The sequence below is a fragment of the Diabrotica undecimpunctata genome, chromosome 9 (genome assembly GCF_040954645.1).
Source record: "Diabrotica undecimpunctata isolate CICGRU chromosome 9, icDiaUnde3, whole genome shotgun sequence".
Lineage (NCBI taxonomy): Eukaryota > Metazoa > Arthropoda > Insecta > Coleoptera > Chrysomelidae > Diabrotica > Diabrotica undecimpunctata.
Window position 1 is genome coordinate 35,757,600 of NC_092811.1, and position 27,551 is coordinate 35,785,150.

At 32.9% G+C, this 27,551-nt stretch overlaps 1 protein-coding gene across 4 annotated transcripts in view; it reads right to left on the minus strand.

Annotated features, from left to right (window-relative positions):
- Positions 1-27,551, minus strand: part of LOC140449831 (uncharacterized) — a 471,756-nt gene that overhangs the window by 251,512 nt on the left and 192,693 nt on the right. For all 4 annotated transcript variants that reach the window (XM_072543189.1, XM_072543194.1, XM_072543192.1 and 1 more), the window contains one exon: positions 27,238-27,293. The gene's annotated coding sequence lies outside the window, so the exon portion shown is untranslated. The remainder of the gene's footprint in view (positions 1-27,237; positions 27,294-27,551) is intronic.

The following is a 27,551-nucleotide window of genomic DNA, read 5'->3' on the forward strand; positions in this document are numbered from 1 at the left end:
ATTAACGGTTCAATTGCATTTTGTAACATCTCCAGATACACTTCACCGGTTAAGTTGGTGTTGAGAAAAACAGGCCCAACTATGTGGTTTCCCAAAATACCTGCCCAAACATATATTTGTTTCACGAAAGACGTGAGGATTTGTGTCACTCCAATACCTCACATTGTGTGTGTTAAAATTTCCATTGAGTGAAAAAGTACGTTCGCCACTAAAACAAATTGTTTTTATGTAATCGGGCTGTTGGTTAATTTTATTGGACATATTTTCACAGAATTCTCGTCTTCGGTTGGGGTCGTCATCCGAAAGTTGGTGAACAATTTTTAATTTGTATGGATGAAATTTGTTTTCAGCCAACACTCGGTATACTGTCTTTTGATTGGTTCCATAGATAGATGCAACTTGGACTGTAGAAGTAGGGTTCACTACCATTTCTGAAATTATGTCAATTTTTTTGTCATCAAAAAACATTCTACCAAATGCCAAACTAGAATTTTAGTATTTATTTAGTTTATTCGTCAAAATCATCTTAAATCCAAACAAAATTAGTATGATTGAATAGGTATATTGAAATAATTGTAGTTTCGCATTTAATTAATAAATATTCTACCGTTCGCTTCTGGTTGATTGCCAAAAAAGTTGACGTTGACGTAAAAATAATTAGAGAACTGAAAAACGTCAACTTTTTGACAAGTAACCAGAGGCGGAGGTTTTAATATTTATTAATTAAATGCGAAACTACAATTTTAATATTTATTTAATTTATTTATCAAAATGAGCTTAAACTCAAATAAAATTAGTATAGTTGAATAGGTATTTTCAATATCTTTAAAACGAGGTATCACTTGCCATAAGGTCCAATTTAAAATTATCTGTCACAGTGGCGCTGTAACGTAATCTGTCACTATTACGCCACTTGTTATCACTAGTTAAGAAGCCTACGTCTGTGTATTACCTCCTTCCAAATTTCACTATTATAAGTATTACCGTTCTCTTCATTATCTTTCTGACTTGTGGATGCATACCCATGAATGGCTATATACAATACCTCTTGTTTAAGTTAAGTATTACGTAGATAACTCTCTTACAATAAAGTACCACAATTGCAGCAAGTGACTCATGTTTTAATGGTTTTTTATATGCCAGTAAAATTGGACGTTTACTTCTTCTTATGATTATTTAAAGAATATATGTTTACATAAAAGATTTATAATTTTACTGGTCTATTTTTAAACTGTTCAAATGTTTTGGCAAAGATTTGGGTTCTAGGAAAAATGTAACGTTGTCAGCGCGTATGATTCAACTTAAAGTTATCTGCAATACTATAGATTATATCTTTATCTAACGGTAGATAATGCCTGAGATCAACAATTTGGTCCCAGATTAATGCAATGTAACTGACAACAACGCCATTGTTCGGATAGTTCTTTTATTGTGGCAGGGAACATAATTTTTTGTAGTGTTATTAGTGAAAGGCGCTTTTATGTTTACTTTTTTGAATCGTGGGTAACTTAGTTTAATTCAATTTGGTGACAAATAATGAATATTATTTAGTATTAATAGTGAACCGTGTATCAAAAAGAAGCGTCACAATCTAACACGCGAAGAAAAAACTATGATCGGAAATGTGTGTGAAGGATTTCGGGCCAGATAACAAAATATGAATGTAAGCAATGTAGTTACATTATGTAGTATTTTGACAAAAAGTTCAGAAGGTAGTCTGTACAGAGTAATTACAACAGTCGATGAAACAAACGATAATAATACTTTGAAGGTTGAAACAAGAGGAAGGAAACAAATAAAATTGGATTATACAACCAAACAGGCCGTTCGTCGTGCAGTACATGAATTTTATTTCAAAAAGGAATTATCAACTATAAAAAAAATTGATTCTTCTCTTTAATCTAATGAAAATATTCCAAAAATATCAAGACGTGTTTTGTTACGTACTTTGCGTAAAATGAACTTTAGGTATTTAAAGAGAAAGAGGAATAGTACCCTTATTGAAAATGAAGAAATCATTTTATGGCGCAGAAAGTATCTGAAACAAATAACAGAATTTCGAAGAAAAGAAAAAAAATCATATTATACAGATGAAACACGGTTAAATGAAGGACATACTGTGAAAAAAATTTGGCAGGATTTAAATGGAAAAAAACAAACGACAAGCTTTCCTAGAAGATTTGTCGACAGCTTTAAAAGTCTCATCTGGAGTGGAAAACGCTTTATTAATTTTATCTCAAGTTAAAGACGATTTATATTAAGATAAGACGTTTTCACACCTGAGAAACTGGGCTCTAGACGATGCCTAACAATTGGCTCCCAAAGAAAGTTGTGAGTTTTATGGTTACCCATTGGCACCCACTGTTTCTGATGGGTCGTTCGATGGTTAAACATTGGCGCTCGACGCCTAAAACTTAAATCTTGAAAAGATTAGTTCTTGAAAGATTAGTTCTTCTGTTTACCGATTCTTCGAAAAAGATTTGTCCGAAATAGGGAATTAACTATTCGTTCTGTATGGACCAAAAATATTACATGACATGTTGGTTCAACTATTTAACAAATGCTTAAAAGAGCAAAATATCCCTAATGATTGGAATGTTGGCTACATCAGCTCAATATTCAAGAAAGGGGATAAACGCAAATGCTCTAATTATAGGGGAATAACTGTTATCAGGTCAGTGGGGAGGTTGTACGGTCGAATAATAAAAGACAGAATAGAATCAGAATACGAAGACATAGAAGAACAAAATGGATTTCGTGCAGGAAATTCTTGCACTGATGGTATATTCGTTCTGCAGCAGGTAATCGAAAAACGGAAGGCAAGGAATCTCTCTACCCACCTATTGTTTGTAGATTTAGAGAAGGCATACGATACGCTACCTTTGAAAAAACTGTTTCAAACATTGACGAAAGTAGGTCTCAGTAGAGAGTATGTTAATGCTATCGCAAATATATACAAAAATGCAAGAAGTGTCAATAAAGAAGGAAATTCTATATCTGAATAATTTCCAATAACAAAGGGGCTTAAAGAAGGATGTTAAGGTTTATCTCCGACCTTATGTAAAATATATATTCAATCATCGCTAGAGCAGTGGATGAAACAAGTATCCGGAATGGGAATGGACGTTAGGCGGCGGTAAATGTCTACCAACTTTATATTTCGCAGATGATCAGGTAGCGAATGATGAGGAAGACATGTACTACATGTTTAGAAAACTAAAGTAAGAATATGAAGAATGGGGCCTCAATATGAATATGTCAAAGACAGAGTATCTTAAAATAGGAGATGATGAAGAAGATCCAGAGTTAGAAATTAGAAACACAAAAACATGTAATGAATATAAATATCTCGGATCTATAATATCCAAAGAAGGCACTACCAAAAGAAACATCGAAAACAGGACGCAGCAGGGAAAAAAAGGAGTAAACATTCTAAACTCTCTACTATGGTCTAAAGATATTAGACAAGAAACGAAATTAACAATCTATCGAACCTTGGTAGAGCCTATTATGACTTATGGGGCAGAAGTTTGGCAGATCACGAAAAAACATAGAAAAAGAATAGAAGTAGTAGAAATGGATTTTCTAAGGAGAGCGTGTGGTGTATCCAAAAAAGATCATATCAGGAATAAAGATATTAGAAGGACAAATAATACTGTATATTCCAGTGTAGACAGAATTGAAACGAGACAACTAGTGTAGTATGGTCACGTGAAGCCAATGAATGAAGATAGATAGATGGCCAAAGAAAGCTTTAAATTACATACCACAACAAAGAAGAAGAAGGGGAACGCCTTCAGTAGCCTGGGAAGAAAATGTACTGCACATAATGAGAGATAGAGCCATCAAAGAAGACGAATGGATGGAACGATGGAGGTCGAAATGCGAGAAGCGGCAGAGGCTGCAGGAACCTCGCTTTATATATATATATATATATATATATATATATATATATATATATATATATATATATATATATATATATATATATATATATATATATATATATATCTGGTCCCTGTATTAACGCATTTATTCTTTGGGGTCCCAATAAACTTTTAAAAATACATACATCCTTCTTTGAGAATGCATAGGAAAAAAATCTGTGAGAACCAAATTTTACTTTGATTTCGTTCACTAGTCTATAATACACGAACTCAAAGTTTTCAATGTTTATATTAGCAATAATCGCACGGAATACTGGATTTTATTGTTTCATAAATATCCGCTTGCGTAATCTATTGGATGAATTATAAAGTTTCTTTTGAATGAGCATCAGTAAATTGGAGTGGAAAGTCGTGATTTTCACTCGAATTAGTCAAAAGTAGGTCGAAAGTAGGAAGGAATAATGAGCTAGTGAAGAAGATCTAAGATTTAATAATGCATTACATGTTATATACGAGGGACAAATCAAAATATGTGAAATTTTTTGTCAAAATCATGAACTTTTTTTAGTACGTTCGCAAATTAACGATGTTTGGTGTTGAATATAAAAAAGTCGGCATACTTTTGGCACATATTTCTTTCACAATTTTGTTGACAGTCGGGTCCTCATTGTAGCTGTCAATTTTTGCAAATTTTCTCATGGCTTCAAAAATATGCTTTTGTTGTTTTCCGTATTTCTTTTCATGTAGGGTAAAATTAGTTCTGTGGACAGTTCTTTTAGTTCATAATCATCGTTGTATCATTTCCTCCATTCTTATAGTCGGAGTGTTCAGTCAAAAATAAAATAAATGCTTTGAGAGCCCTTACATCCGTCATATTATTCCAGATAACCACTGGCCATATTGACGTGACAACGTCTTAAATTAGGTTGTGGCTCGGAGTTATTCATGAAAAAGTGTAACGCCCGCTCACGTCTGTTACGATGAGTCACCGAACGAGAGAGAGGCCCGCCGGACCGGCGAATGCCTTGCGTCTCTCTCCCACTCAAACATGATCGGTCCGCTGCGCGCGCAGCACTAGAGAATTAGGCGCGTTGAATCGGTGCGTGCTTGTGTCTCTGTCTTTCTCGAGCGTTCTTGGCGTTCAAGACACATTACAGCAGAAACACTTCCTTTCATTTCATATTTCTCCTATCATCGTCCTATCCTCAACAAAATCACTCAAATAGAAATTAGTTAAGTTTAAGTTTACATGTACAATGTTTTAGTAAACAAAATATATTTCTATAGTTAAAATTTGTGCAATTCTTATTTTCATTCAATTCCTTGTTCCTATTGTGCAATTTAATAATATTCATATCAATAAATATTCTACCGAGAAAAAGACGTTGTCACGTAAAATCTTCGCCCGTAAAACCGACTTTACAGGCAACCGATTTTTTTTGTTCGTTTTTTACATATGTAATTTGCAATTTTCTGATCCATTATGCCCAACACCTCCTTTTTTTATTATAGAAATGTATCATTTCTAGTTTCTTTTTTTCTGTTGTATCATTATGTTTGTCATTACGGGGAGTGTTCAGCAATATCACAATTTTTTTTATACATCAATGTAATATTTTCGCGAAATCAAAACAAGAACAATTTAAAGGTCTTTCCTTGTTTTCTTGAATTTCTTTTGAAATGTCCCTTTTATTTTTTCCAATGGTTCCAACTGCAGTAATTCCAAGTGACAATAATTTTTCAAACAAGTCAAAACTTGTAAAAAAAGTTTTTGTAAAGTACTATCGCGTATTGAAATTATTCATTCATTCACAATATGTGAGCCCAAATTTCTTTGAATTTCATCATCTAGCTATCTTCCAACATCACAGCATTTCCAATTTCTGATTCACATAGCCAGAAAAAAAAGTGTCTAATTTGTCTTTTTGGATAGGTTGCCAAGTTTTGTTGTTGAGAGAACAAGCACGGGAATTTTAGCGATTTGTGCAGATAATGATTTCATTAGTAATCTCAGGAGCAGGTGTAATAAACTTCAAGAGGTTGATCTTTGTATGTGGGTATATTTTATTTTATAAAAACCCTTAAAAGGGCAACATTAAAAGCACGAACGTTTTCGGAACAACTGTTCCATCATCAGGTTAAAATACCTAAAATAAGTATAAACCATTTAATTACAGCAAACGTGGTTTAAAATTTTGACTAAGGTTAAAAAAACAAAATGGTTATACTTACAGGTTACCATGCCTGAGCCACCAAAATATTTGGGTAAAAACCCTTTAAAATGTAATGTGTTACCAAAGATTGTACATGATGTTGATAATATTATATGATGTTTAATTAATTAACATTAATAATAATATTATATGATGTTTAATATTATCAACCTCATGTACAATCTTTGGTAACACATTACATTTTAAAGGGTTTTTACCCAAATATTTTGGTGGCTCAGGCATGGTAACCTGTAAGTATAACCATTTTGTTTTTTTAACCTTAGTCAAAATTTTAAACCACGTTTGCTGTAATTAAATGGTTTATACTTATTTTAGGTATTTTAACCTGATGATGGAACAGTTGTTCCGAAAACGTTCGTGCTTTTAATGTTGCCCTTTTAAGGGTTTTTATAAAATAAAATATACCCACATACAAAGACTAACCTCTTTTTGTTATACGTGGTATACAGCCAGCTACAGGAATTATTTTCCTTGTGGATTTTTTTTTTAATAAACTTCCTCCAAGCATACTTTCCTGATTTTCTTACTGGATTTGTAAACTATTCTCTATCATTGGGCGCAATCATCACTTTTTGATGCTAAATGTTATGTTTCCTCTTCGTCGTCGGTTTCACTAGAAATGTATTCTTTATCTGACTCTGCATAATTAGTGTCAGATTCAGTAGACTCAAGAACACCGTTTCTTGCATCTCCAGATTCTAATTCATCACTCGATTCAGATTCAGCGTAAGAAGAATCATCAAACCATTTTTGAAACATTTCTTCAAAATCAGGATCTGATGAGACAATTTTTTAATTCCTAAAATATTTTGTTTAAGCAGGTATTTCAGGAATTAAAAAATTGTCGCACAGATATTTATATGAGTGATATAGGTTAGATTTTTAACTATTCTAATTTTCCAATTTTAATTATTTTATTTACTTGATTGTGTTTTGATCATTCTGTAATTTTATTGTTACTTTAGTATTTGTTTAGATTGTTTTAAACCACGTGTAACATTCCATTTATTGTGGTTAGGTTTTTTGTATGTAAATAGATCGATCTTAATTTAATAAAATACATTGTGAACTATGGATACTTCTCCTCATGTATCGAAAAATTTGTTAAGTATATACACAGATAATACTTTCTATGTTTTCCACCCAAGTCACTGAGTTTTTTGCTATAATTTGGGTAAGTGTTTTATTATTTTTATACTTAGTGTCCACATGTTCATTGTTTGTTTCTCTTATTTGTTTGTAGTTTACTCTGATGATGTCAATAATCATTGACGAAAGCTTAGACTATTATTAAAAAGCATATCTAACGAAGCACCCGAGTTTTATTTTGCTTCCTCAGGGATAAAAGGGTATCTCCCAGCATTATCTCCTTTTCACTGAATATTACTAGTATCCGTTATAATCTTTTAGGTTATATACATACATATATATATATATATATATATATATATATATATATATATATATATATGCATTTCTGTTAGTGACCACTCATCCAAATCTAATCTTCGTAGGGAGCTCTAATTAAATCTAATTATTGTGAGAAAAGTAGACTACGGGCATATTTCAATAATATATGTATGAAATAATCTGTTCATCTGATCAAATTAACAATTACCATTTACTCTTACAACACGTATGACAACATCTAATATTGTCATTTTTGACAGTATCATCAAAGAATTAGAGAACTTATATTGCCCTCGTATTTCCGATTTTAAAAATATTATCTTGTTCAAATAAATCTTCTTTGGTATTATTTTGCTACTTTCCAAATTTTCCTCAAATAATCTTTTTATTCCCTTACTAAACGTAATATATTTCTACCTCTATTTCATTTTTGTGTACACATCCGAAAATGTTTTATGAGCTCGTTAGTAAAAAGTCTCACTCAAGGGCATCACGTGTTCTAATCCGCCATAATGACTTCTGCCTTTTATAGAGCCAATTTTTTCCTTTATGTTTAGATCTCTTTCAACAGAGAATAAATTTCCCGATCCCGTCGTGACTTCACTCTCAAATATTTGAGGTAGGGGCAAGGTCATGGATCTTCTGGGTTGAGGTCACACGGTGCGTCGTGTATTGATTCTATCCTCGACAAAGCCCTAGGGAGAATGCGAGAGCATCGGGCAAAAACGTCGAGTCACAAGGCGTACATTGTTAGGAATTCAATCGTGAAGTCTGGCTGCACAGTGACTTGAAATTTGTCTTTGGGAGTTCAATAAGAACGTCCACAGACGGCATTAAGTTGATCAGTGGGAGAGAAGTAATTAAATTATCGAAACGTCTTTGATATTATTTGCACGTGGCACGTCCTGGTTTAAAAGATTACGGTGAAAAGAAAAACTTGATCAAATAAAGAGAATAAGGGACAGCTTCTGGTTAATTAAAACTTAATGATTCTTCTTCTTAAAGTTTTTTCTGCTATTGGAGGTTGGAAATCATTATAGCAATTGTAACTTTACTCACAGCTGACCTGAATAATTGAATAGAATTCATGTTAGAATACTCCCTAAAAATTCTAACACGAATAAATCACCTTATTCCAATAATGCGCTTGGCCTTTATTATTATTCATAGCATTGTATATTTGGTTCAGCTCATTATATTACCAAAATACTCCAGTTTTCTATTTTTTACTGTTAGTATTATTTCCTGTTCTTTGTTCACTTTTCGCAACACTTTTTCAAAGGGCCATGCTTCAACGCCGTACAATCATATGGAGGCATATTATAGCCTTACCTGTCCCAGTATTTTAACGGGCGGCACGGAACCCAAAATATAAATATAGGCGAATTACCAATCACAGAGGTTGAGTCATTACAACAAAAACATGATTCATTTAACCTCCATAAAAAGATTAAAGAAGCGGCAGGCTTATATAAACACAAGAACACTGGATTCCTGACAGATAATCAGGGAAACATAGTACTGGAAATAGAGCATAAAAGAGATATTTGGATTAAATACGTAGAAAAAACTTTTGAAGATATACGAAGTAACACTGGTATTACAACAAACACCAATTGCGAATCTGGACCACCATTTACAGTCGAAGAAGTAAAATATGCCATCAAAAGCACCAAAGATGGTAAAGCAGTAGGCCCTGATAATTTTCACTCAGAATTCTTAAAACTTATGGACTATGATGGCATAAAATGGTTGACAAATATATTTAACAGTATATATGATACGGGCGTGGTTCCCCAAGAGTGGTTAGTGTCAACTTTTATAAATCTTCCAAAAAAACCCAATTCGAGAAAGTGCGAAGACTATAGAATTATAAGCCTTATGAGCCATTTACTTAAAACATTTCTAAAGGTCATTCACAAAAGAATATATACAAAATGTGAGGAACAACTAACAAGAACACAATTCGGATTTCGTGATGCTCTGGGAACACGGGAGGCCCTTTTTGCTGTACAGGTGCTATTTCAGAGATGCAGGGATGTGAATTGTGACATATACGTATGCTTTATAGATTACCAGAAGGCATTTGACAGAGTAAAACATGACAAATTAATGACTCTAATGCAAGAAATTGGAATTGACAACAAAGATCTTAGAATTATCAGAAACATTTACTACAATCAAACGGCCAAAATCAAAATAGAAGACCAGTTAACTGATAAAATTGTAATAGAACGTGGAGTACGACAGGGCTGTATTTTGTCTCCATTGTTGTTCAACATTTATTCTGAATGGGTATTTAGGAAGCTTTAGACGGTTGTGCGAAAGGAATACTAATAAACGGTAAATGGTTGAATAACATTAGATATGCAGATGACACTATAGTTTTTGCCGATAATCTGAATGACTTACAGATATTAACAAATCGCATAACAGAAGTCAGCAACAGATACGGACTAGCTCTTAACATAAAGAAAACCAAATTTATAACAATTAGTAAAAAACCAATACTAAACGCTCATCTTACAATCAACCAACAGAATATCGAAAGAGTCGAGCAATATACATATCTAGGCACCAATTTAAATAGCCAATGGGACCACTCAACAGAAATTAAACAGCGAATAATAAAAGCAAAAGCAGCATTCGTTAGAATGAGAACCATTTTCAACAGTCGAGACATATCATTAAAAACAAAATGCCATCTATTGAACTGCTACATATTCACAGTTCTGCTCTACGGAATGGAAGCATGGACACTGACTGTTGCATCTATGAATCGGCTCGAAGCTTTCGAAATGTGGTGGTATAGGCGCATCTTACGTATATCCTGGGTTGACAGAGTTACTAATGTGGAGGTCCTGCGTAGAATGGGGAAAGAATGTGAAATTCTCATGACCGTCAAAACTAAAAAGTTGGAATATCTAGGACATGTAATGAGAAATCAAGAACGTTACGGCCTTCTCCAGCTGATTCTCCAAGGGAAAGTAAATGGTAAGAGAGGACCGGGAAGAAGACGCATTTCCTGGCTTCAAAATTTACGAAAGTGGTATAACACGACTACGACTGAACTGTTCCGCGCTGCAATAAATAAAGTAAAGATAGCCGTGATGATCGCCAATATCCGGTACGGATAGGCACTTTAAGAAGAAGACCAATCACAGTAACTCTCCGGAAAAATGAAATGAAAAATGAAAAAAATGAAAGGTGTCGCAGGTTTCAGTAAGAAGATTACCCACAATATGTATAGCCACGCCATTTCCATGTCGGCCTACAACAACGGTGTCTATCAGAGATTTACACAAATCTGAAACACAATTCTCGTTATACACATCCTTAGCTACACACATTCTTTGACGTAGATTAGGAGACCTAATGTCAATTAGGCGCATGCTACTGTTGCGAGTAGCATGCGCCTACAGGACTGTATCTGCGGCGGCCTTGTCACTATCACATGTTGCGTTTCTCTGCATGTGTAAGCAGTAGAACGGCGACATCTCTATGAGAGAAGAAAGCATTTGACTAGAGCCATAAGAAAAGAAGAAAGGGAAATATCAATGGAAAGATGGCAGGAAGAATGAAACAACACATTAGATATGGCCCGGTGCACTAAGCTACTGATCCCGAGCCTAAGAGACTAGGTGAACTGGTGGTTTACGGTCTATCTTAATAGGTTCGAAAAGGCAGATACAGACAAATGCCTACACTGCGAGTACTCTGATATTGCCCATTTACTTACACAATGCCCGTAGTAATAGATGGACAGTAGAGAGAAGCAGAATGCATAGAGAAATAGGTATACACGAGAAAGATGATCGCGAAGATGACGTGAAAAAAGGGATGGAACAAGCTCCTGAACTAATGGAATATTAAAGATTTGAAGAGAGGAATTTTGATTGTTAGGTTATGTTATTTCTTGTCAAACTATTAGATGTAAGCACATGTTTTGTTAATATTCTCAAGCTATTATTCAATAAACTTTTTATTAATCGATCGTCAGGTTATTTTATTTATCAGGTTATGGGCCCAGACACCGTATTTTAAAATTTAACAAGTAGCCTGTCGAACTCGGAAAAAATCTTTAGTTGTTGGTACTTTACAACATATGTTTATGGTCCTCGTGTTTATTTTCGCTACGTTCGAGTGGTATCAATTATAAAATAAACATAAACAATGGCCTCAGCTGTGAAAATTGATTCTGGAAATATCATAAGTTTGATGGCTCAAATTTTCAGCTACCTATGGAAATTTAGTGTAACCATTTTGTTTAAAGCAGAGAAACTGCTTTCAGTTGTAAATGGAACAGTTACAGAACCCGAAGACCAAACTAACAGTGAGTGGAAACAATGGGATGACAATAATTTAAAGGCACAAGTAATTTTGTTAACTATTAAGATCAAATACAGCATTTGATAAACTGTGAAAATGCTGCCGAAATGTGGTCAAGACTGATCACAATACATTAACAAAAGACAGAAATCTCTAGAGAGTTACTATGGCAAAAGTTTTATGAATATAAAATGCATGAAAATGCAGAGGTTGCATAGCATATATCAACAATAGAGCTATGTATGTTGAAAAAAGTATATATTGGTAATAGTGCTGTTTGTTCCAAAGTCATTAATAGTTTACCTGCTAGATTTAATGCCCTTCGTACTGCCTGAGACCCTGTAGCTAGTAATCACCAAACTTTTAAAAATTTTGCAGCAAGATTGCTTAAAGAAGAAACTAGATTGAATATTGACGACCCTGAAATATCCCGTCGTGCTTTACAAAGTAAAGTGGAAGCCACTGGTACAAAGAAAACAATTATACAGGACTTAAAGAAGAATACCACTTATAATTATTGTAAACAAAAGGGAGATTATGCTAAAGAGTGTAGCAAAAATGAAGATAAAAATAGGTCATCAGAAAGTAGTCTAACTTAAATATGTGATATTTCTTTCATGTACTCATTAACCTTCAGTGTAAATAAAATTGAGTGGATATGTGACTCAGGAGCAAGCCTACACATAACTGGTGAAAAATTGTTAGTTTCAAAATTAGAATCTCTAGCTGAACCTATGTATGTTAGAATAGCAAACAACAACTTGAAGGTAACAAGCAGAAGGTAAAGGTGTCATTGAAATACAGGCATTTGTACAAGGTGAGTGGTATGATCGTACTATAATTAATGTCTTCTACATTCCCGAACTTAGTCACAAATTATTTTCAGTGGGAGCTATGACAGATAAAAACTTTACCTATCACTTTCACAAAAACCAGTGTCAATTTCTAGAGCCAAATGGAAACATGTCATGTGTTGGCGTACGTAGAGACAATCAGTGGGTCATGTAATTTAGACTTAAGCCTATTGCAGAATGTAATTTAGCTTGAAAAACATCAATAAAGTTATAGCATGATCGCCTGGGGCATATTAACTTCAGTACAATTAAGAAAACAGCTAATTTAGTAGAGAATATGAGAGTTGAAGACAAAGAAGAATTTTTCTGTGAGACATGCCAGTATAGGAAGCAGTCAAGAAAATCTCATAAAAGTCTACAAGAAGCATATCAGACAAACCAGATGAAATGATTCACACAGATGTATGTGGTGAGTAAAGTAAACCAGTAAACATTTCCTCTCCTAATGGGTCAATATTTTGTTTTATTTAAAGATGAGTGTAGTGGTTACTGCAGTGTTTATTTTCTAAAACAGGTTAGAGAGTATCTCAATAGGAACTTTCAGGATTTTATCAGGAAAAACGGTATATTATACGAATGTTCAGCTCCATATACACCTCAACAAAATGGCCGCAGTGGGAAGCAGTTAAGGACAGTACGAGTACTATGCTTATCAACAAAAATGTGTCACAAGAATTGTGGACTGAAGCTGTATACAGTGCTAGTCAAAAGTCCGTTCTCCCCACTCGTATCTTTTGAACTATTATATTTATAATAGTGAAATTTGGAGAGAGGTAATAAACAGACGTAGGTTTCTTAACTAGTCATAACAAGTGACGTTATAGTGATGGACGACGTTACAGCGCCACTGTGACAGATAATTTTAAATGAGACCTTATGACAAGTGATACCTCGTTTGAAAGGTATTAAAAATATTTATTCAACTATACTAATTTTATTTGAGTTTCGCATTTAATTAATAAATATTAAAACCCCTGCCACTGGTTACTTCTCAAAAAGTTGACGTTTTCAATTCTCTTATTGTTTTTACGTCATCGTCAACTTTTTGGCAATTAACCAGAGACGAACGTTAGAATATTTATTAATTAAATGCGAAACTACAATTATTTTAATATACCTATTCAATCATACTAATTTTGCTTGGATTTAAGATGATTTTGACGAATAAATTAAATAAATACTAAAATTCTAGTTTGGCATTTAATTAATAAAAATTCTAACGTGCGCCGTTGGTTATTTCTCAAAAAAGTTAACATTTGTCAATTCTCTAGTTGCAAAAGCGTTTATAGCTAAATATTCAGTTTCTGTTTCTGCTTAGTTTAGTCAAGTTGTTTTTAGTTAGGTTTTCTTAGTTAATATTTAGTTTAATTATTGTTTAACGAGACGTTTAAATTTTTACAAAGGCAGAATGGTAAGTACTGTAGCCGACAAAGTAGCAGCTGTGTTAATAACTGGTGAATGTGGAAATAATTTCCATGCAGCGGAACGCCTTTTTAATGAGAGGTACCCCTCTAGTGTTCAAGATGTCAAACGATCTGGTCGACCAACAATTAGTGATGACAAAAAAATTGACATAATTTCAGAAATGGTAGTGAACCCTACTTCTTCTACAGCCCAAGTTTCATCTATCTATGGAATCAGTCAAAAGACAGTACACCGAGTGTTGGCTGAAAATAAATTTTATCCATACAAATTAAAAATTGTGCACCAACTTTCAGATGATGACTCCTACCAAAGACTAGAATTCTGTGAAAATATGTCCAATAAAATTAATCAAAGCCTGATTATATAAAAACAATTTGTTTTAGTGACGAAAGTACTTTTTCTCTCAAGGGAAATGTTAACACACACAATGTGAGGTATTGGAGTGACACAAATCCTCACGTCTTTCGTGAAACACATACTCAATTTAAAATAAATAAATGTTTGGGTAATTTGGAAAACCACATAGTTGGGCCTGTTTTTCTCAATTCTATCTTAACCGTTGAAGTGTATCTGAAGATGTTAGAAAATGCAATTGAACCGTTAATACTTGAAATTCTGGAGGATAATCCAGATGAATTCGACAACTTGGAAATAACGTTTCAACAAGATGGTGCTCCTGCACACAATTATGGTGGTGCAGTAAGACGTTACCTAGATGAGGAATATCGTGGTAGATATGTTGGACGACGAGGTACGATAGAGTGGCCAGCTCGGTCACCGGACCTCACTTCTTCTTCTTCTTCTGGTTCCTATCCGTTTCGGATGTTGGAAATCATATTGGCAATCATGACCTTGCTCGCTGCGGCTCGAAACAGCTCCGTTGAGGTTTTCTTAAACCATGTTCTTAAATTCCGCAGCCATGATATTCTCCTTCTACCGGGTCCTCGCTTACCTTTGACTTTACCTTGCAATATAGACTGCAGCAGGGAGTAACGGTGCTGATTTCTCATAACGTGTCCCAGATATTGCAATTTTATGCGTTTGATCGTAAACACAATCTCTGGTTCCTTCTTCATTTTTTCTAGAACTTCGTTGTTCGTGATCCTTGCTGTCCATAATATTCTCAGCATTCTTCTATAAAGCCACATCTCAAATGCTTCAAGTTTTTTAATAGTGGTGTCTGTAAGCGTCCATGCCTCCGCCCCGTACAACAACACAGAGAAAACATAGCATCTCAAATGTCTCATTTTTGTATCCAGGGATATGTGACTTTTGAAGATGGCGCTCATTTTGTTAAAGACCGTTCTTGCCTTTCCTATGCGGCACTTTATTTCCTGTACATTGCTCCACTGTTCGTTTATAATAGTTCCCAGGTAGCAATACTGTTTTACTCGCTCTATCTGCGTCCCATTAATGTATAGATGAGCCCCATTTATATTCTCCTTGCTGACAATCATTTGTTTGGTTTTGTGGGTATTAATGTTTAGTCCGTACTGTTGACTGTACTCGTTTATTCTGTCCATTAGCCTCTGAAGTCCCTCTAAACTATCTGCTATCACCATGGTGTCGTCGGCATATCTAACATTGTTTACTCTTTCACCATTTAGAAGGATGCCTTCGTCTATTCCGTAAAGAGCCTCGTTAAAAATTTTTTCTGAGTACACCGGACCTCACACCATTAGATTTTTTTTCTGTGGGGATACTTGAAATCTAAAGTTTACGCTACAGCACCCCACAATATTGACATTTTGAAACAACGAATTGTTGAAGAATGTAGGGCAATTTCCCCCGACACCTTTGAACGAGTACGGCAAGAGTTAAGAAATAGGATGCATTACTGTCAGGAAGTAGATGGAGCACATTTTGAACACTTACTATAAGAACTGATTGTTAAATATTTATTAATTAAATGAGAAGCTACAATTTTAGCATTTATTTAATTTATTCATCAAAATGAGCTTAAACTCAAACAAAATTATTATGACTGAATAGGTATTTTAAATATCTTTCAAACGAGGTATCACATGCCATAAGGTCCTATTTAAAATTATCTGTCACAGTGGCATTGTAACGTCGTCCGTCACTATTACATCACTTGTTATGACTAGTTGAGAAGCCTACGTCTGTTTATTACCTCTCTCCAAATTTCACAATTATAACAATAACCGTTCAAAAGATACGAGAGGGGAACGGACTTTTCACTAGCACTGTATATTCTCAATAGAACAGCTTTAAGTTAAGTACAAAACATCTTATAACAGCTTATATGTTGATACAATCACTTCTCTGTAAGAAGTTTGATTCAAAATTAAGTTATTGTTTGTTGGATATGATTGATATTCATTAAACTATATATTCTTTGAGATTATAAGAAGGGAAGAATTGAAGTGAGCTGCAATCTAACTTTTAATGAAGATGAAAAAATGGAAGAAGGAAAATTTTAGGTTAAAATTTAAAATAAGTGTTAGATGATAATGAAGAAAGGTCAAATAACGCAAGAGTTACTTGAGAATTTCTAAAGCAATACTAAATTGAACACACTATGCCACAACATTTAATGCTGGAAAAGAGACTAAACTATATTGTATTACAAAAAAACACTTGCAATTTTTCTATGATACACAATTCTGATAGTTGATAGTTTGGTGTATAATTTTTGCTTTGGTTTTATAACAAGAAAAACAAAATGCCAAATATATAAAACCCTAATAAGACCGGTACTCACATACGGCTCAGAAACCTGGACACTCACTAAAAGAGAGGAAACGTTGTTAGCCACCTTCGAAAGAAAAATCTTGCGACACATATATAAGGGCACAAAAGAAAACGGAATATGGCGAAGAAGATACAACTCTGAACTATACAAAATATACCAGAATCCGGATATTATAACATTCATTAAAATAGGACGTCTGCGTTGGATAGGACATGTACAAAGAATGGAAGAAGGCGAAATACCAAACAAAATATTCAAACAGATGCCAGTAGGAAAAAGAACAAGAGGAAGACCGAAGCTGAGATACTTAGAACAAATCTTCCTTCTTCTTCATGTGCCGAGCTCGATTATCGAGCGTTGGCTATCAAATTGGCTATAGTAATTTTGTTGACGGCAGCTCGGAAAAGAGATGCAGAGGATCTGTTAAACCAATCTCTCAGGTTTCTAAGCCATGACGTTCTTCTTCGACCTGACCCTCTTATTCCGTCTAGCTTGCCTTGTATTATTAAATGGAGTATATTATATCTCTCTGGGTGGCACATAACATGGCCAAAATATTCAAGTTAGCGATTTTTAATTGTTTTGATGACTTCCGTAACTTTTCCCATCCGATGCAAGACAACTTCGTTACGAACTCTATCCACCCAACTTATTCGTAGGATTCTCCGATACACCCAGATTTCAAAGGCTTCCAGTTTCTTGAGAAGTGTATCCGTCAAAGTCCAACCTTCGACACCATACAAAAGAGTAGAGAACACATAACATCTCAATAATCTAATTTTCAGGCTTAAAGTAATATTGTTTCCACATATAACAGTTTCTTCATCTTAAAGAATGCAGCTCTGGCCTTCTCTATCCGTATTCTAATTTCTTTGCTCATGTCCCAGGTCTCATTTAGATTACAACCAAGGTAAGTGATCCTGTTGGTTCTCTTCAGTTGTTTACCATAAGCTGTTACCACTTCCGGTTGTATTGGCGTTTTACTGACGACCATCACCTTTGTCTTTGCGGTGTTTAGCTTAAGGCTATATTTATCAAACGTTATGGTAATCCTATTAATTAGATGTTGAAGTTCTTCGTAATTGCTTGCAATTAACACTGTGTCATCTGCATATCTCAAATTATTAATATTGACGCCATTCATTTTTATACCACATTTAACATTATCCACTGCTTTATTGAAAACGAACTCAGAATAGATGTTACATAGTAGCGGGGACAAAATGCAGCCCTGCCTTACTCCTATTCGTATTTGAAGCTCTTCAGAAGTGTCCCGGCCAATCCTGATGTTTGCACGTTGATGCCAGTAAAGATTTTTAATAATGCGTACGTCTTTATCATCAATACCTACCTGCTGAAGAATGGCTATCATTTCAGTATGTTTTACTCGATCAAAGGCCTTCTCAAAGTCAATAAAACACATATAAACTGGCATGTCCGACATCTCTGCATCTCTGTACCATAACCTGAATACTAAATAGTGCTTCTCTTGTTCCAAGGTTATTGCGGAATCCAAACTGTGTGTCACCAAGTTGTTGTTCTATTTTTCAGTACATCCTAGAGTGCAAAATTCGAAGAAATATCTTTAAAACATGACTCATCAAGCTGATGGTTCGGTAGTCACTACATCTTTCTGCATTTGCTTTTTTAGGTATCGTCACAAAAGTCGACAGCCGCCAATCCGTTGGTATATAGCCAGTTTCATAAATTTTATTACACAGACGAAGGTGAGATATTTTACATGAACAAATAGAAAATGATATAACAACCTTAAAAATAAAAAACTGGAGAAAAAAAGCACGAAACAGATCAGAATAGAGAAGAATCCTGGAACAGGCCAAGACCCAAAAAGGGTTGTCGAGCCAGTGATGATGATGATCACAAGACCCGTACTTACTATTTATCTGCAGAGAGCTATAGAGCGTTTCACGTTAAGAAAATAACATTGCGGAGATAGGGCCATGTATTTCTTATGGACGATAGAAGCGCGACGATGCCACGATGAACACAAGCACGAGTCAGGGCTGTATAATTTGTATTTTAGTTTCCACAGACATGAATTAAATTAATGTTTTTTAACGTAATTGGCCAAAAGTGCCCATTCGAAACAAGAGATGAAAAGTAGGGAAAATGATTTTAATTAAATAAATAGTATTTACAAAAGATAATTTTATTTTATCTTATTTTAATTATAGTAACGACAGTTTATTTGTTTTTCGGTAAGAATACCATATACCATGAATCATAGAAATCAGTAGAAAATATTGCTTAGTTAAATCATGCACTTTGTCGGCTATTAAAGATTTTAAAGCAATAAACGAACCGCTTGGAATGCATATATCTAATTACTAATTGCAACTTAAAATAATACGGTGTGCGTATGTCAGCGATTTTATGTCGTTCTCTGAGACTAAATAATAATAATAAGGCTTTGTGGTTCTTCAGTTGTTATTCTGACTTTACAGATAAATGTTAATTGAAAATGGAAATTCAAAAATTAAGCCAAGGGAATATCTTGGACATCCGTGCAAAACGAATTGTTTTAAATGTATTTAATTATCATCTAAACTTAAGAAGTGGTGAAAGTGTTAGAAGTTTAACCCATAAAGTAAGTGCTATGACAGGAGTAAGTTTTAGTACTATTTTTAAAATCCGCAAAGAAGCTGCGGAAGGAGGACTAATGCCCATAAAAAAAAACAAGAAAACGTACCAAAAGTAGAGTGAACAACAGAAAGTTCACTTACGATGCAGTAGTTCATACGCGACTACGTGCCATCGTGCATAGTTTTTTCTTTAAAAATTTACCGCCGACATTGAACAAAGTTTTTGCACTGGTTAAAAAAGACAAAGATTTAGCAAACATGTCACGCACAACAATGTGGAGAATACTCCATGAAATGAACTTTGTTTTTTGCAAACGAGGAATAAAGTCAAGCATGATTGAACGGCCCGATATTCTAAAATGGAGGCATCAGTATTTGCGTGAAATAAAAAAATTTCGTTCTCAAGGATACACCGTCGTTTATTTGGACGAAACTTGGGTGAATGTTGGACATAGTGTTTCCAAAGAATGGAAGGACCTCTCAGTGACTTCAACCAGGGATGCGTTTGTTAAGGGGTTGTCAACAGGCCTAAAACAGCCGACACAACGAGACTCCCGATTTGTTATAGTGCATGCAGGTAGCGAATTGGGCTTTGTAGAAGATGCTTCTTTTTGGTTTTAGCTAAAAAAAACTCAGCGGACTATCATGATGAGATGGATGGTCCTATATTTGAACAATGGTTTAAGGAAAAGATGCTTCCTAATCTTCCAGAGAAAAGTGTTGTGGTGATGGACAACGCTTCGTACCATTCGAGGAGAGAAGAAGCGATTCCGACACAAGCCTTCAATAAAGATCAAATTAAGACGTGGTTGCTGGAGAAAGATGTCTTTTTTGAAGAAGATTATTTAAAATCAGAGCTCATGGAAGTCGTAAACACATACAAAGAAAAATACATAAAATATAAAATCGACGAGATGTGCAAAGAGAAAAATGTTGCCATTCTGAGACTACCTCCATACCATTGTGAGTTAAATCCAATTGAAATGGTATGGAGTCAAGTCAAAAGACATATTGCCTCACACAACACAGAGTTTAAGGCCGCCGCTATGGAACAATTAATAAGAAATGCATTTGGTGTAGTTACAGTGGAAAACTGGAAAAACTATTGTAAACTTGCTATCAAGGAAGAGTAAAAATTTTGGGTTATTGATGGGTTGATGGACGATATTGATCCTGTGGTAATAAATGTGACGGTTGACAGTGACAGTAATGAAAGTGATAGCGATGATAGAGAAGATGAGGATGATGTTAATATGCAGTGAGTGAATTATGTGATAGTGTGCAAATCGACGGACACAAAGTGCCAAATCCGAAAAGTCTTATAGTGAAGTGACTAGTGATAAGGGTAGTAGTGTCTGGGGACTCAGGAGACTGAAACCTCGGAAGCCCTAAAGAAGACATCAGAGAGGATGTCGAAAGCTCGGCCCAATGGATATCGACGCGGTTCAACCCGGAAGACTGGTGAGTTTAATATTAATTTTTATCATAGTATTAATCTTAGCTCTAGGTTTAATATATATATATATATATATATATATATATATATATATATATATATATATATAGTTTGAGTTTAGTTCTTGAACCTTAATATATATTTTTTTAGTGGATTTTCTTGGGCTTAGGTTCATAAAAAAATTTGATTTGATACTAAGGCATTTTTATATATTTTTTCGACGTTTCGGCAGGAAATCCATGCCTTTTTCAAGAAGTAATATTGACAAGCATGTAAAAATTTGTTACTAACAAGTAGACGTCACAATTAAAATAATATTAAAAACATAGGACATACCCACTAAGTCACTACATGTAAAAAAAAATTTTCATTTCATTTCATTTTTTTTACATGTAGTGACTTAGTGGGTATGTCCTATGTTTTTAATATTATTTTAATTGTGACGTCTACTTGTTAGTAACAAATTTTTACATGCTTGTCAATATTACTTCTTGAAAAAGGCATGGATTTCCTGCCGAAACGTCGAAAAAATATATAAAAATGCCTTAGTATCAAATCAAATTTTTTTATGAACCTAAGCCCAAGAAAATCCACTAAAAATATATATATATATATATATATATATATATATATATATATATATATATATATATATATATATATAAATTTCGGTATCGCGTCGATTGAAATAAATCAGTGCTTTGTTTATTTTCATTGGAGAACCATCTCTAAATGAAGCCAAATGTTCGTTTAAATTTTTTTTAATCTTCGTATCTATGAATATGAACATCATTTTTTGCAGAGTTTGTGTTTTTTGTTTTTTTTTTGTTAAGTTAGTTTTAAATAATGAGTAAAGTTTATAATAACATCGATAATATACTACATATTAGTTGTAAGTTATGAACTATTAACATCTGTATTTCTTATAAACTCTATGTCATCTGTTTATATTTTAGAGAACTGATGAAGCTTTAGATATATAAAGCGAAACGTCTTCGATAAACTTACGAAGTAGTTGACTTCTTTTTTTATTTGCCAACCTGAATGACCGATTAAACCTCTGAATTCACTAGTTGAATACTTTACTTTAGATATATATATATATATATATATATATATATATATATATATATATATATATATATATATATATATATATATATATATATATGTTATTGTGATATTTAAAGTCTTGGTGCGCCAAGCAATAATTAGCTAATTAATTTTTTTGATTAATTAAAATTATTTAAATGATATGATTATGACTCTATCACAATTTTTAATTCTTTTATCTCAGGGTTAAATTCGTGCTTCAATATCTATGCTATTACATGTGAAAGGTAAGGTCCAGAGAATACCGGAATAATAAAAAACACATATGATCTAACACTATATATATTGAAATAAAAATAATGAAATAATTCACACTCAAAAGTTTTCAATAAACAAATCTCATATAATGATTCTCAAAAATTTTGTTCTACGTACGTGAACAATCAAATTTAATGGTACAAACAATATTAATTGAAATCTCAAAATTCCGAACTATTCTAACTCTCCTAATCAAAATATTTATATCCTTTCTAAATTAAGTGTAAAAATTGTGTTATCAATAAAAGAAAAAAAACTGCAGAAAACAAAATATCTCTCTCTGATGATGAGTGGTCCAAATCCTTGTTCCTTGTAGACTATATTATCTCCTCTCAACCGCTCCCTATGTAATCAGCAATCTTACACAGATTGTTGCAAGTATATCGTCCTTAATGATCTCCTTCAAAAGCACAAATCATTCAAATTATGATAGCCTTTCTCCTCTCGATAAACTGAATCTCTCGTTGGCCCGAGTGAAAAATGACTCTTGGAATATCTTCTCTTTACGATAAACTGAATCTCTAGTTGGCCTGAACAGTGACTCTTGGAATATAAGTAGAGAAATATGACTTACAATATTTTGCTGCTTCAGCTTCTGTCAGATACACTAACTCCACAAAAAACTCACTAACATTCAACACTACTGCTTGCTACATTTCAGGAACCGCCAGAGAAACAATCCCCGTTCCTCTTACAGACTTGGAAACCAACTGCCCTTTTTCTCTCTCCTCCTCAATCTCGCTAAACTTTTTCGTACATACCTATCCCACCTTTTTCAATCTCCGCCAATCAAAACTCGTCACAATTCCCCCATTTTTTCATTTCGATAACAAACAAATTTTTACCTATAATTATAAAATTTCCTAAAACTTATTTACAAATAATATTTTCTATAATTCTTAAAAACTAACAAAAACCTCTATCTAAAATCTCTTCTATTTGTCCCTAATCACTGCATTAATGTATTTTGGAAAACCCCGTTCAATTGTCCTTTTGTTTTCACTTAAAACTATGCGGGTCACTCAAGTATAACAAAGAAATAATTTATGCAAAGCTTACTTTTTGTTTGGTACAGGTAATTCAAGAAATTAATAACTCTCCTTCTTCGAAATGTTTGTTGGATATTATTCTACTTATCTGAATTATTTTAATGTTATTGAATTTTGAAATATTTTTAAACAAACCAATATTTTTCTCGATTTTACATATCATAACAATATATATATATATATATATATATATATATATATATATATATATATATATATATATATATATATATATAACGTATAGTGTATAAATGAATGGACACTAAATAGAAAAAAGACTGGAATAACCACATAAGCCGAATGGGGGAGGCACGTGTGGTCAAAATAGCAAGAGATAAATCATTAATCGGTAAAAAAAGTATCGGCCGACCGCGCAAAAGATGGAGTAACAACCCTGTAATTGGGATACCCTGTATATTTCAAAATAATTTTAAAATGTAGCTTTTATCAACTTACAAACTAGTAATTTAATTTTTTTACTCTTTCGCTGTAATCTGTCGTTCCATTAGTGGTGATTCACCCTGTATACAAGGAAAAATTTTTATGTATGTAATTGTTGTTATTACTTACATGAAAATAAAATTAAAGCTGCACTTGTTTTTTTAGTTATATCTTATTTAAAGCGTTAATCAATATGTAATGTTAAACAATAGTAAAATATAACTATTTTTATTAGACCTATAATAAATGCATACCTATATCTGTCTATTAAAGAAACAGGTATTGATAATGCATTATTTTGTATTCCACTATACATATCCTTTTATTAGTGAAATTAATTAACTACAAGTACACAGTGCTGAATACGGCTCTGATTAGAATGAATCATATATCGACAATCTAATAAACCGCATGCCTAAGAGTTTTGGCAACACTGATCTCCATAAGCCTAATGTTATTTTCTTAACGTGGAACGCTGTATAGTTTCTTATAATAAACAGGTTCATTGTTTAAATGTATTCGAGTATAATCTCTTTCAAAAAAGTTTTGGCTACCCAAAAATATGTTCCAAAAATATGCTAATTTTGTCAAGCACCGTATTATTATTGTTTACAGTTGTTAAGAGACGTTTAAATTTTTTTGGTAACCTATTATATTCTAATCATTGAAATAGAAATGAATAAAACAGAATACTCCTTATTACAATAAATTATGTCTCGATAGAACGGGCCGTTGCTCCCCCTGGAAGGCGCCTCTGTCTTGAAGCTGTAGTTGGATGCTGGTGGAGTTCGTGTCTAGTGTCCTTGAACTCTATTCGGCTAGAGTTCGTATTTTCGGCCAGAGCGAGAGGGTGGAAATTCGGGAATGCCCACGAAGCAGATGATTGTTTACTCCGACAAAAGGAATTTGGCAAGTTGCCTCTCTTGAGAACAGTGAGCACGAGGAAATATTCCGATGAATCGGTTGGGAATATCTACGACGTGTCTGAATCATTCTGAATGAATGTTGTTTGTTTTTAAAGAGGTTTGTGTTTGAAAGTTGATTTTAGACAGAATTTTCAAAAGATATAATGGAAATGGCGATGATTACGCATTTGAAATTCCCATTATGTTTATTTTTACACAATGTTTAATTTACGAGATAATCATTATTTTGCGATAGTCTAGTTACCTTGTAGGTGTTTTTATCGTCATACTAAAAATATATTTATTGTGGTGAACTAAGGTCAAAAAAATTATTTTAAACATTTGGAGAAAACTTTCATCTAAAACGATTTTATAAAACCATCGACATTATAAACTATTTACAGTGTGATCTATTTAGACTGTAAACACTCCTGTAAATCATGAAGTTGTGTTAACTGGTTTAACAAAGAATCAACTGCGGAATTAAGTTTAAAATTCTAATTTTCATTATAATAGTTAAAAGATTTCCAAGGATTCATTTGAGAATCCTGAAAGCGTTATCATCACATAAAACATTATAGTCATGCAAAGATATTAAGGGCACTAGAAACGAATAGTGTTTTAAGTTCCAAATCTAGAGTTTTTGATTATTGGCATAATTTTTCATTATTTTTTGTACTCTTACAAGTAAAATACTTTCTAAAAAGGTTCTGAAACAGGTTTTTTCTTCCCAAAAATGCATTTTCATTGGGGCACGTGTTTTGGGCTTTATCGTATAATGATTTGATCATTCCCTTTTTGATGTTAGAGTTAGAGTTCATTAATTTAACTACTTAACAGTTAACAAATACAAATATTGTTTGTAGCAAGTAAAAAAAATACCTAGTATATGTTTAAAAAAGAATAACTCACGTTTGACTGAAATTTCAAATGTTTAAATTAATTCAAATACATTTAATGATGACTAAAGGTAAAGAATAATCCTTCGAATTTACACAATCTCGCAGTAATGTTCAAGTAACAAACAAGGCAAAGAGTAGAATTATGATACGTAATTATAAAAAAAAAACGGGTGTGGCAGTCCAGTGGGACTGCCGGTAGCAGTTATACTTCTATACACGCGTTCGCCGTTACAAATTTTTATGGGAGTAAATCTGCACAATCATTACATATGTAATGCTATAGGTAAGAGAGAGCAGAAAGAGAAACATAATTAGGTATATAGGTATATGGTGCATCGTTGGCTGTATATAAACAACATTTAACTTGTAATAAGAGGATTTCATCAAAGTATAATAATATTTTGATGAAAATGTATGGAGTTGAATGTATTGAAGTTGAAAAGGAGTTGAATGCAAAAAAAAATTTACACGTACTCTGCAGTCAAATTCATTGTTTATTTTGTTATTAATATAATAATACAATACAATACACTGCAACATAATTCAATATTATAATACAATACAAATTAAAATGCAATATTCATAAGTATTTAAAAATGACAATATACGTAACTTACTTACGCATATGTTTAATTTACCATGATAACAATATTAATAAAAAAAATATTGTTGGGTAATACAACTGTCAATTTATCTGACAAATAAAATATTTAATAATTGTTGTTTGTTGTGTATATAAGTACAAATTTGAACTTTCTTGAGATATTTACAAGTTTTAATTTATAATTTAACATGCCTAACTAGGCTTGTTACTCCCGTACAAATTTCCGATTTACTCCCGTGCACATTTCCAAAGTCGAACGCGCGTATAGAAGTATAACTTCAAAAACCAACAACTCGGATTATGTAAATTTTCATTTTATTTTAAAATTTAGCATTTTTGAGTATATTACATATATTTAATAAAATTAACGTGGGGTTTTTCTATGGGGTTTAAATATTTCAAAAATAAAAAAGGAAATTCATATTTGGATTCGAACTCACATACACCAGCGTATGAACCAAACACATAAAATAATTGCCAATTAGACATGACACAAGCGTATTTCAAAATTGACAGTTCTCGGTCATACAGTGATTTATTGAGATTATTATTTTGAAATACAAAAGACTAAAATAATTATGAACATTTAATAAATAATACAAAACATGTCACATAAATAAGAATATTAATAAATATTATATTAATATAAATAATATTATAATAATATTATATTAATATAAAATATAAATATTATATTATATATATATATATATATATATATATATATATATATATATATATATATATATATATATATATAATATCAAATATGGATATACAAAAGGAAGATTTTTATTCTCGAAAGAGGAAGAGAGAGAAAATATATCTTCTGTCTCTCTCTTACTCATTATCTTACACACGTAATGATTTCACCGATTCACTCCCGTACAAATTTCCAACGTGGAGCGCGCGTATAGAAGTATAACTTCAAAAATAATTTCCTTCCCTAACAACTCAAATTTGGGGAAAATGTCTTTACATCGAAACATCAAAATCTAATAAAAAACGTATTAAAAATATTAGCCGAAATTTTCCTTTTCAATTTCCTTACCTTTAATTGCCCGCTTCGCTAATCTTTTCCATTTATCGAAGTTGCCATTTTAGCTTCTGGAACAAAAATAATTATTACTTAATTACACTCTCATAATTTGTTGTAAAGAATTTTTGGTAATATCACAATGTATTTGTAACGTGTTAATTCAATTATAATAAGCAACGAATTTAGTAGATATATTTATTGCATGCGTGTCTTTTTACATTTCTTTTTAATGATACGATTTTCCGCCGAGATGGCTCTCCGATAAACCTAGATATGTAAGCCCACGGCTTCTGTGTGTGAAAGTTCTGAGTGTAAAATACTGTTCA